This window comes from Pinus tabuliformis, chromosome Q, assembly GCF_031772625.1.
Source record: "Pinus tabuliformis cultivar Carrire ecotype Pingquan chromosome Q, CPIR1, whole genome shotgun sequence".
NCBI classification, from domain to species: domain Eukaryota; kingdom Viridiplantae; phylum Streptophyta; class Pinopsida; order Pinales; family Pinaceae; genus Pinus; species Pinus tabuliformis.
The window spans coordinates 613,966,103-613,977,210 of record NC_142296.1 but is presented as its reverse complement, the minus strand read 5'-3'; the positions used below and the strand labels follow the sequence as shown (position 1 = coordinate 613,977,210).

General features: G+C 41.8%; 1 pseudogene; it reads left to right on the top strand.

Annotated features, from left to right (window-relative positions):
* The first annotated feature begins 3,360 nt into the window (after window positions 1-3,360).
* Window positions 3,361-10,699, top strand: LOC149220939 (phosphoenolpyruvate carboxylase pseudogene; annotated as a pseudogene).
* Window positions 10,700-11,108: the final 409 nt, after the last annotated feature.

Below are 11,108 nucleotides of genomic sequence, written 5' to 3'. Positions count from 1 at the left end.
TCTTATTTCTTCCAGCTACTTCTTCTCTTGTACCACCATTGGGCTTACCCAATTGGATTGCTCCACAGGCTCAATGATGCCTGCCGTGAGAATCTTGTCTAGTTCTATGGGGACCTTCTCCTTGTACTTCGGATTTAAGCGATATAGCCTTTGATTAACTGGCTTCGTGTCAGGTTTTAACATGATCTTCTTTACCCCTAAATCTCCAATTATTCCCTTCAAATCCATAAACTTGGTCAGGAATAAGTCTTGATATTCGTAGAGTAATTCAACGACCTTATCCACAGTCGGGCCATCCCAATAGTCTCCAATCTTCGCAATTTTAGGTTCTGCTTCCGTACCAATATTCACCTGCTTTGTCTTCACTGGCGCAATTATGTCAGGGTTGTCAATCTACAGTCCCTAAACCTCACAGTGGCCTTCTGTCTCTAGAATGTTAATTTTCTGCAGATCGTCATCTTCTTCTTCAGTAATTACATTATAAAATTCCAGCGCACAGTTCAGCTGAGTAGCCCATTTAGGCTAAATTGATTCTACCAGCTCCTATGGTATCCTAAAGATATCTACTTTTACCTCTTGTAGCGCTTCATCAATACTGTCCCATTCATCCTCAAAACTGAAGGTCATCACAAACCCTTTGCGTAGAACATCCCATTCACCTGTCCCATGGCGAAGCTCTGTTTCTATATACCAGTTCATTGGTATAACGTCCAAGGTATGAAAGAATAGGTGTACCCACTCAGGCTGTGGCTTTTCCCCATAGGCCTGCATCCATTTGGCCAAATGCATTGCGGATCATCCTGCCCATTGTACTTATCTGTCAATCATACCCTAGGCTTCCCAAATCATAAGTGCATCATTCCCCTACACTCGCGCCAGTCATCAAAGCTCCCCTTGTGTGTACCCCACCACCTCGCGAGTGTATCGCATAGTACCCAATCCAAGGCCTGGAAGCGTTTCTTTTCTAACACCTCCCTTTCAAATTTATTCAAGAAGGTATCTACCTCACTTAGACCATCATAAGTAGGCAAGTCTCTTACTTCTGTCAATACATAGCGCAACGACCTTTCAAATTTATTCAAGAAGGTATCTACCTCACTTAGGCCATCATAAGTAGGCAAGTCTCTTACTTCTGTCGATACATAGCGCAACGACCTTGTCATCATATTACAATTAAGCATAGTTACCTCATGTAACCGATTCTGTCATCGCTTCGTCTCCTTGTCTTAATTCGAAGTACAAGAGATTTCGCGCTCCCATGAAATCCATCCATCTGGAATGGGATTCACCCAGTCCTGGTTTCGTGCTGTTATCTTATAGATGTAGTCCAAATCATCATCACTTTCATAGTCCCACACCGGCTCTATATAGCGCGATCCTTCAGCAAGGTCCAGGGGTATAACTACGCATAGTGACTTCTTCTCAAAAATCATCTTGCACTTCTTCAAATATATCACCCTGTTCATGTTATTGGCCCAAACAATTCCTAAGAGTGTGGGGTAGGGATTGGTGTCACCAACAATCTCTATCACTTCAAAGTCTGCTAGCATGCTTGCTTCCTCAATATCCACAGTGATTCCTTGCAATCGCCCCATGGGTATTATCTTCTGCTGGTTTGCCATTCGCAGCTGAATAGGAGACCACTGTAGCATAGGTCTCCTCATTCGCTCCCATGTCTACTTCGGCAAAAAATCTGTGTCCGATCCTAAATTCAGAATTACTTGGTCCATTTCGTATTCTCCAATTTGTGCGGTTAACCTCATTTCTCTTCCCGTCCTTGTCTTATGCTTTCCAATCTTTCTGACCACGCATGGTTCTATTGGTGCGGTCCTAGTGCATCTATTAATGGGTTCCTACAACCCTTTTACAGCTTTACTGTCACGCAGTAACTTCGTACATGTTTCCAAGAAAATTGTGAGCATTGATGGGTCCATCTCCGGCTCCGGTCTATCTTTTCTTCCTTAAGTGGAGGCCTCTGTGAAGCTCTTCTTAGCTTCCATGAAGGTTTCCCGAGCACACTCCAAATCAAACTCCGCTTCTTTCCCCAGAGCTTTGCAAACCCAAGTACTATCTTCTAGTTTTTTTCCTTTGTCATCTCCCATCGTGATTCCACTTCGGAGCACAATGTTCACATTTGGATCTTCCTCACGCAGCTCAGACCTCATCATCTGCAGGTTCTGAGTCAGGGGAGGTGGTAGCGCTCCTTTGTCATGTATCCTAGCTATCAGCGTAAGACAATCTTCGGTCTCATGATCAAATAAGTTTCAATACAAACATGATAGGCATGTTGGATTTGTACAATTGCAGGCATAATGTCCTGGCCCTCCGCAATTGTAGCATATAAATTGTCCGCGACCTCTTCCAGGTCCTCCTCCACCTCGGCCTCGTATGTGCCCCTGAAATCCTATTCACGCCACTCCTGCATTCTGGTCTAGGGGCCACAATTCACCCTGAACTCTATAGGTGAGAGTTCTATCTATCATCAACTCATAGCTTCTACAAGTGCACTCATCATGTCCCACTGACCTACAAAAGTTACAGAACAATTGTTGTGAATTTTTTGTATACTTCTGTAACAAATGGCAGTTGTCTGTAGCGTGTTTTCCTCCTGTTTGACAAATCGCGAACAACAAAGCAAGCATCGTGCTAGATCCTGTATGTGCTTTTGGCATTAATGGAATCGGTCCTCCTCCCACGAGGTAATTTGCAAAAACTGGACAGTGGTCCTTGTCATGACCTTGACCTTTGCATTTTATGCACCACACCTCTTCATGCACTTTTGGTCGAGTTGTCCTATCCTCTTTCAGAATCTGCATTTTGAGTCAGAAATTCTTTAGCTGTGCGTGGATCTGCTGAACTCCTAAGTTAGGATCTTGCATCGGGGTCTCATGTAGCCTCATGGCGATTTCTAAGGCCTCTTCTTGAGTTGTTAACTTCTACTACAATAGCGCGCTCCTTAAATGTGGCGTTAGCGATGCTAAAAACCATTCACGATGTTGCCCCTTTGTCAGATTCATATTAGCTTCGCGAATCATGCATTTCAGTCTCTGATCCATCTCCCAAGGAGTCTTGCCTGGTAGCATCATGATTTTCTTGAATGTAATGATCGACTGTGCTTTAGACTTTGGCCTGCTAAATTCTCTGTTTAGCGTTGCTTGGATATCCCCTATTCTTGCATTTGGATTATCATTGGAGTGCTTAATATACCAGGTCAGCGTGTGGTCCTGCAGGGCGCTAACCAGTGTCGCCTTTTTTATATTATCATCTGTAACTCCTTGTGCTTCTCATACAACTCTTACAACAAACCAAAATTGGTTCGGATCCTTGTTTCCTACTCCCTTGAACACAGGCAACTTTATCATGCTTGCCATATTGAATTACGGTGGTGGCAGAGACGATACGGGTGAAGATGGAGGTAATGGCATCGAAGTCGATGGTGGTGTGGGTGGAGGTGGTATTCGCAGAATTCTTTGCCTTATTAGATGGATCTCACTTCATGGTGAGACCTTCACAAGTTCTTCCTTATCCCCTCACAGAGGTGAAATCAAGGGGCTATTTTCTGGTCCCTTACTTCCTTTGTTCTTGTAGGTTTTTCCACTTCGCGTAGCCCCAAACATCAAGGTAATTGCGTAACCCTCTTTTTACAAAATAGCATTTAATCCAAGTATTCAAAGACTTTACGTACTTACCTCATGGTCCTTTGAGAAAGCATTGCTCTGCCTCACTGCAGCTAACTAAGGTGTCAACCGCAAACTCAGTAATGAATCCTCTTATAATTTGATCAAGCCAATGATCAACGACACATGCGATATTATCTTCCGATGCTTCCAACCTACACACTAACTCTGGGGTCCACACAATAAGACCGTCAAGTTTCCACCTTCCTTGGCTATCTGCTAGGTTCGTGATTCACTTGTACAACTCAGTAGGGAAAGACGCGAAGAAGATTTCATGGATCTTTGTGTACAAGTAGCAGTCTAACCACTCTTCTTTTGATAGTCACAAGTTCCTATTTTCCTGTGCCATGAACTCATGAATTCTTCTGTCCAACCAACCTTAAATTTCCTTCTTAGTTGGATTCCAATGATACAATGTCAGACATCTCTATGCAGATTCCTGTCCCGGAAAAGGAAACCATTTGTTGGCTTGATGGGGCCTGACCTAGGTTTGGAGTTGATTAGCCAAACAAATCCCTACACCATTGGCCCTTTCGGCATTAGCCTGCAGAGCACAGACTAAAGTCTCACCTGAAGCAGTATGTGGGGATGCTAGAACCAAGTTTCCACACCCTCAAGATGTCTGAGTTGTCGATTTAGTCCAACTGTGCCTACCTTCACTTAGGTCACTTCACGCACTATTCTGACTTGTGATACCTTCGCGATCTGCTATAATTGTCCTTTGTGCAGCCCTAACCAGGGGCTGAGGTGATTTTGTGCTGCTATGGCAACGATCTGTGCTATTTCCCCAAGTTACACCGCGTATCTTACTTATCCTCTTATAGATGTTAGCCAACTTCACGTAAACAGATACTTTAACTCACATTCACTTAATCTACATAGTTATATATGTTTGTGCACCATATAAACAATAGAGATGAAATTTATACCCAATATATTTGATGTAGAAAATAGGAAATAAATACATAGAATTGGTGTAAAACTTCTCTTTATTAATGCTTCAACAGTTACAGACTTGACTCGCCCTGCACACTCAGTTGCATCGATCCGTGCACTCAACTGCCGACTACCAAGCCTTTGCGCACTCAGCTGTAGAGCCTTCTCCTACTCTACGACCCAAAACTAGACTTTACACTTAGATATAACTCAACTCTTCATCCTTAGACTTCTTAGCTTGATTCTTTTACATCTTATAACCTCCCTCTACTTAAACGATCCCATGGTCCGCAGACCATGGGTAGATCTCTATAGTCGACCTTAGATTACAAAATTGAGGGCCAATAACCCTATGACTCATTTACAAGCTATGAACTCTACGCCCACAAAGTGCAAAGTCTTTACAGCAGAGTTACAACTTCTGACCAAAATTTGGGCTTTAAGCCCCAAAACTTCCCTTGGGCGATCCCACGCCCAACACAAGTTGTTTGGATAAATGTCCATTCTTGATAGGCATGTTGCTAGCCCTACAACTAATTTACGCATCAGCAGTGGCAAACCAAGGTCTTCCTAAGATGAGAAGATAGCCATTAAACTTGATATATTCCTAGGAGAACCAAGAAATCAATAGGATACTCCCAGCATTCGATGGATACCATTACATCTTCAACAACTCCCTCAGGAGCTACTGTGGATCTGTCTGCAAGCTGCAGCACTGTGGTTGTCTTCTTCAAGGCCCCTTGGAGATTGGGCTTTAAAATGATTTCCTTAGTCATCATATTGATTGCATCCCCAAGATCAATCAAGGTGTTAGGGACTATAGTTCCATCAATGTGCACATCCACTACTAGGCTTCCAGGGTCTCGGTATTTCAGGAAGATCACCCTCCCAAGTATCAGATTATGTAGTTTCCAAACATCATTGATGGTGGGGCTGTCCATTTTTCTTATCCTAGGATTTTTGAAACATTTTTCCTTGATAAGCTTATTATAGATGGGAACATATTTAATAGCCTAGAGAAGGGGTATCTTAACACACAAATTATTTAATTCTCCTAGAAGTTCAACCTTTTCTAGGGTGTGTTGGCTAGGGTGGATCAACCTTTCAGGAAAGGGAGGCCGATTGAATTCAGGAGCACTTTCTTCCAGATCTTCTTCAAGCTCTTCAAGTGGAGAGGGTGGATGATTATTTGGGAGCACTCTCCTAGACCGAAGGTTGATCTCCTGGATTTCCACAACATAAGTAGGATATGATGTCTCTCCACTGTAGACCTATTTTGCTTGCTTGTTGTTTGGTTTCAGATTAGGTTGAGCAGGAATTTAAGGTTGCTTAGGTGAATTAGGATGAGTGAGATTAGGGTAATTGATAGACATCTCCTCCATAAAGCATATTGATGGTTTCCAACATATCCTCCATGATGTTGAGGGTGATAACACCCTAGGGTCTTGGGTTGAAAACCCCAACAGAGAATAGGGCAAACCACAACAAGAAATGCTCAGACAAACAATCTAAATGCTTATACTACTGAACTGGGAAGAAGTGACCTTACCCGGAGGTCCTACGTTTGGGTAGATCCCGCAGGGTTCAAACCCTCTACTTCCTCCAATGCCTTTGAAACCTTTAAAGTATCCAAGTAAAGCATATACAACAACAATGACATAAAGAATATTCATGAAAGAAAATGAAAAATTATGCATTAATATAAGATTTATAAACAAATCACAACATGTTTCAATGCATAAACATGACAAATATCAGGAACAGAACAAAATTTCTTTATTGATGTAAGCTACCAGAAAGATGTTAAACTACAACCCGAGTCTTCCTCCAGCTCCAAGTGGAACCGTCCTCTAGAACTGTCCTATCCCGGCCTCAACAATCTTCCTCCATCAACATACACAAGGATATCACAAGAGGGATCAAGGATATCTCAAAAGAGGAAACAAGAGTTTCCTAAATCTTGGGGTGTGTAGGAGGCACAAGGATTTCATCAGACTTGATCAGGGATCAATCAACTATAATATCAATATCTCATCTCTTCTCCCCTTTAGGCCTTCCCATGGAGGTTTATTAATACTTCTCCAAATTAGTTTTCTCAGTTGGGAAACAGTTGGGCCATGGGCTATAGTAGGTGAATAACAGGTAAAACCTGTAAACACTGCCCAAAATTAAGGATATTTATTATTTTTTAGTGTTTTAACACATATATGTAGGTTGGGTATATGCTGACCCGCGTGTACACGCTTTTAACACAGTGCAAATTAGCGTATAGGAAACAAAACAATGTCTTTTAGATTTTGGACCAAGTCTGGAAAGGAAGGGCTTCCATAGGCCATAACTAGAGCATCAGATCTACCAAGAGTGGTAAATGGTGCTATAATAGATGCCCCCTAATATATGAGGTTAGAAGGGGTGCATGATGGCCAAAACGTATTAAGTGTATAGAAGGAACCATGCCAAGACCAAGGATGAGTTCACCAGAATTCAACCTGCCAAGCCAGTGAAAGAGATAAGAAAGAAATTGTTGTCTAAGGCGGGCATACCCATGCTTAGAGATGGTAAAGCCTGTCCACATGTCAAGTATAAAAGCGGTTATAATATGCATACACGTATAAAGGAACTGATGATACATAATAGATCATCCGATCATATCCAAGTAAGTACATGTCTCAATATCACATATAAAGAAGTGATAAATGATGCTGAAGTATGAAGTTGATCATTGAAGTCATAAATATGATCCAAAAAGTACCAACTCAAATGGTGGAATAAATGGTACTACAATGCAACTTGGGTGCCAACATATAGGATGTCAGTGTAAGGAATTGCAACGTATAAGGTGGATGGTGTCAACTAGCAGAAACAGAAGCAAGTGAACCAAGAAATGTTGAGGCAAACCCAAGGTCTTCACTGATTTTCGTGGTACATTTCTACACAATGGGAATAAATTATCTGAAGTTGACCATGTGAGAAATCATTTGATTATCGGTCATTATTGTATACCATTAAAAAACACGAGGCTACTCAATGATAATGATGATGAGAGCCAAGGTACCCAGTACAAACTAACAAGTGCGAATAAATGAGCTGTAGTTGAACACTAGGAATAATCTATCAATCAAGAGACAATGATGTTTTCCCACTGTCAATAGTGAAGGATTCTGCCACTGATGATTGCAAACCCTAAGGTACTTCCAAATGGACTCTAGATCTCTTTCTGAGAGAAATGAGCTAAAGTTGATGGGAAAAGATCCGCTAGAAGGAAGGCATTAAGGCATCCTTCATCAATCTAGCACGAGTGTAACCCATAGGCCAATAATGTGGAAGGAATTAGAAGAATAAAGATGTAGTTGTTGGTCTAGTCTTTGCAGTCTGTCACCAGGGATCAACATGAGCTCTTACTATGTCTAGTTTTGTTAAATGTTTTGCACATTAGATTCAACAAACATGTCATAAGTATGTTTATTAGGAGCATCTCGGAAGGAGCTTTCCAACTATATATCACACTCCATAAACCAGCTCCTGGATCAAAAGATATGACCAAATGAATGGTTGACTCAAAGGCCTCCCGTGTAGCAGTTCAGGTATTGAATGATCTAGAGGAAGCTAGGAGATGTCAGTGGCTAGTCTTGTGGCTGGATTATGATAGAGAAGAAAAGAACAAGGCATTTGAGGTTTATTACCATGTTGCTAATCCTCATCTCAACATATGGTGAGCTCATTTCTCTGCTTTGATTGAAAGAGATATCCTATGCAGAGGGCATTGTACATTGTTGACAGGGATATTGCTGGTGAAAAGTTTACAGCTGCTGGTCTCATGGTCCTAGAGAGGAATTACTTGAAGATTTATAGATGTTCATTCAGTGTTTGCTGTCATCCTTACTTACATCTCTTCCAAGCTTTTCAACTCAAAGAATACTTGACATGTCAAATAAATGAAAAGCTCCTCCTTTGCCAGAGGGTCCGATAGATCTTTTCATTGGGGTCCTTTCTGCAAGTAATCACTTTGCTGTGAGGAAGACATGGATATTTTTGAGCCAACGTTTGTGAGCCAAGCTATCTTCATTCGTCCTAACATTATCTTCATGATCGTTCCTTGAGCTTATAATATTTGTCAAATAGATTGTTTTGTAGGAGGGTCATGGTCCCTGATGTACCAGCAAGGGTGGCAAAGATTGTTCCAAGTTTTTGTATTGCATATGTTATATCAAAATGAAAACTCTCTTCGGTGAAATCAGTTGCTTCTTTAGAGTCAAGTAGGGCCAACAACAAAATTATCTTGAGGACTTGCAATTTTCAAGAAGAGGCAGATCCTCTAGTTGGGAAATCAACCACGCTTCTTGATTTTAAGAATATCAAGAGTGAAATGGGAATTAGGATGACTGGTGAGGATAGTGATGAGCGATTTCCATCATTTGTTAATTATTCAGGCATATCCTCAACTGCCAAGCACGTCTATGAAGTCACACCTTGAAAACGAGCTAGAAAAGTTGCAGCTTGAACTGAAATGGCTTCATGAGATGTACAACCAAGCATGTGAAGAAGCAGTCAATGCACAAAATGCCAGAGAGATGCACATTCAGAGAATAGAAGAGCTAAAGAAAGTGGAAGCAACAAAATAAAGAAGAAAAATTTTAGGCATTGAAACTTGTGTATTGGTTCTAAGGATTCTTGTTTATTTTGTCATGCTTACGATGAGAATGAAGGCCCAGCTCAGCTCCAAATATCAGCGCCCCTGCATCCACAACACACACAAGTCAAAACATTGAAACCAAATCAAAAGATCGACAGCCAAGCCAATCTGGAGTGTGGCGCTACACTTCTGGACTATGGCATTGCACGTAGACCTTTGGCGCTGTGTGTAGAGCCATCCTATAAAAAATTCCAAAAGTGCCTGGAATTGAGATTGCACATGGAGAGAATTCCAAAGCATGTTTGCTTAGAGTCTTGGAGACACGGAAGATGGTGCTGCAAAAAGAACAAGGAATGGCCTTTGCTTGAGCTGTAGCTGCTAGTTTTCACATGGATCAAAGATGGCAGATCCTACAAAGAGTGGTCAGAGGAACAACGACAAGCATGGCTTTTGTCAGAACTACAAGGGAAATGTCCCTTGTTTGGGCCAGATCTCCCGAAAACAAATGAGGTTCGAGATGTTCTAGACACATTTCATGTGATATCTGAGCTTCCTGCTGACAACTTTGGAGCTTACATTATTTAGATGGCAACTGCAGCATCATATGTTTTAGTAGTTGAGTTATTACAATGGGAATGCCATGTAAAAAGGCCATTACGTGTTGTACCATTATTTGAGAAACTTGCAGATCTAGAGGCTGCTCCTGCCACTTTGGCTAGATTGTTTTCAATAAACTGGTACAGAAATAGAATTGATGGAAAGCAAGAATTCATGATTGGTCACTCTGATTCTAGAAAGGATGCTGGTAGACTAAGTGTAGCTTGGGTTTTGTATAAAGCATAGGAGTACCTTATTAAGGTTACAAAAGAATTTGGTGTTAAGTTGACAATGTTCCATGGTTGTGGAGGAACTGTAGGCAGGGGGGAAGGCCCAACCCATTTGGCCATATTGTCACAACCTCCAGATACAATTCATGGCTCTTTTCGGGTCACTATTCAAGGGGAAGTTATAGAACAGTCTTTTGGTGAGGAACATTGGTGTTTCAGAACTCTCCAACGATTTACTGTTGCCACTCTGGAGCATGGAATGTGGCCTCCAGTTGCACCAAAGCCCGACTGGCTTGCATTGATGGATGAAATGGTTGTTGTTGCTACAAAGGAGTACAGATCAATTGTTTTCCAGAACTCGAGATTCATTGAATATTTTCGTTCTGCAACACCAGAATTGGAGTATGGTCGAATGAACATCGGGAGTCGCCCCTCAAAAGGAAGCCAAGTGGAGGAATTGAGTCACTCCATGCCATCCCATGGATATTCGCTTGGACACAAACTCGATTTCATCTTCCTGTTTGGCTAGGATTGGTGGAGCATTCAAGCATGTTATGGAAAAGGATATAAGAAATATCCATACGCTGCAGCAACATGTGTACCATTTGTTGATCAGGTTCCCCTAGTTCCATTATATCGACCTGACACAGTATTGCCTCAGCGTACACCATTGCTTGATGCTTATGCTTTGCAAGCATCAGATCCATATACTTCTGCGTATCAGAGGCAGGCCCTACCTCCTGCTGATCCATTGCCTATGAGGAATGGGTTGTTATCTGATATTGATTATCGTGGGGTAGATCTAGGGCTTGAATATTTACACAGTCAGAGAACATCCAAGGAGGGACAAGAACAACAGATCGATCAAACAACTCCAAAATTTGTGCAGGCGGGTGCAAGGTGACCAGTAAATCGAATTTTTGAGAGAGGCATGTGGCATTATTCGAATTTTTCTAGGAACCAATGGCAAATGTTTTAGCCATGAAATCAGCAGCCTGAGTTTTTGAAGGGGATAGATGGCAGCGTTCAAATATT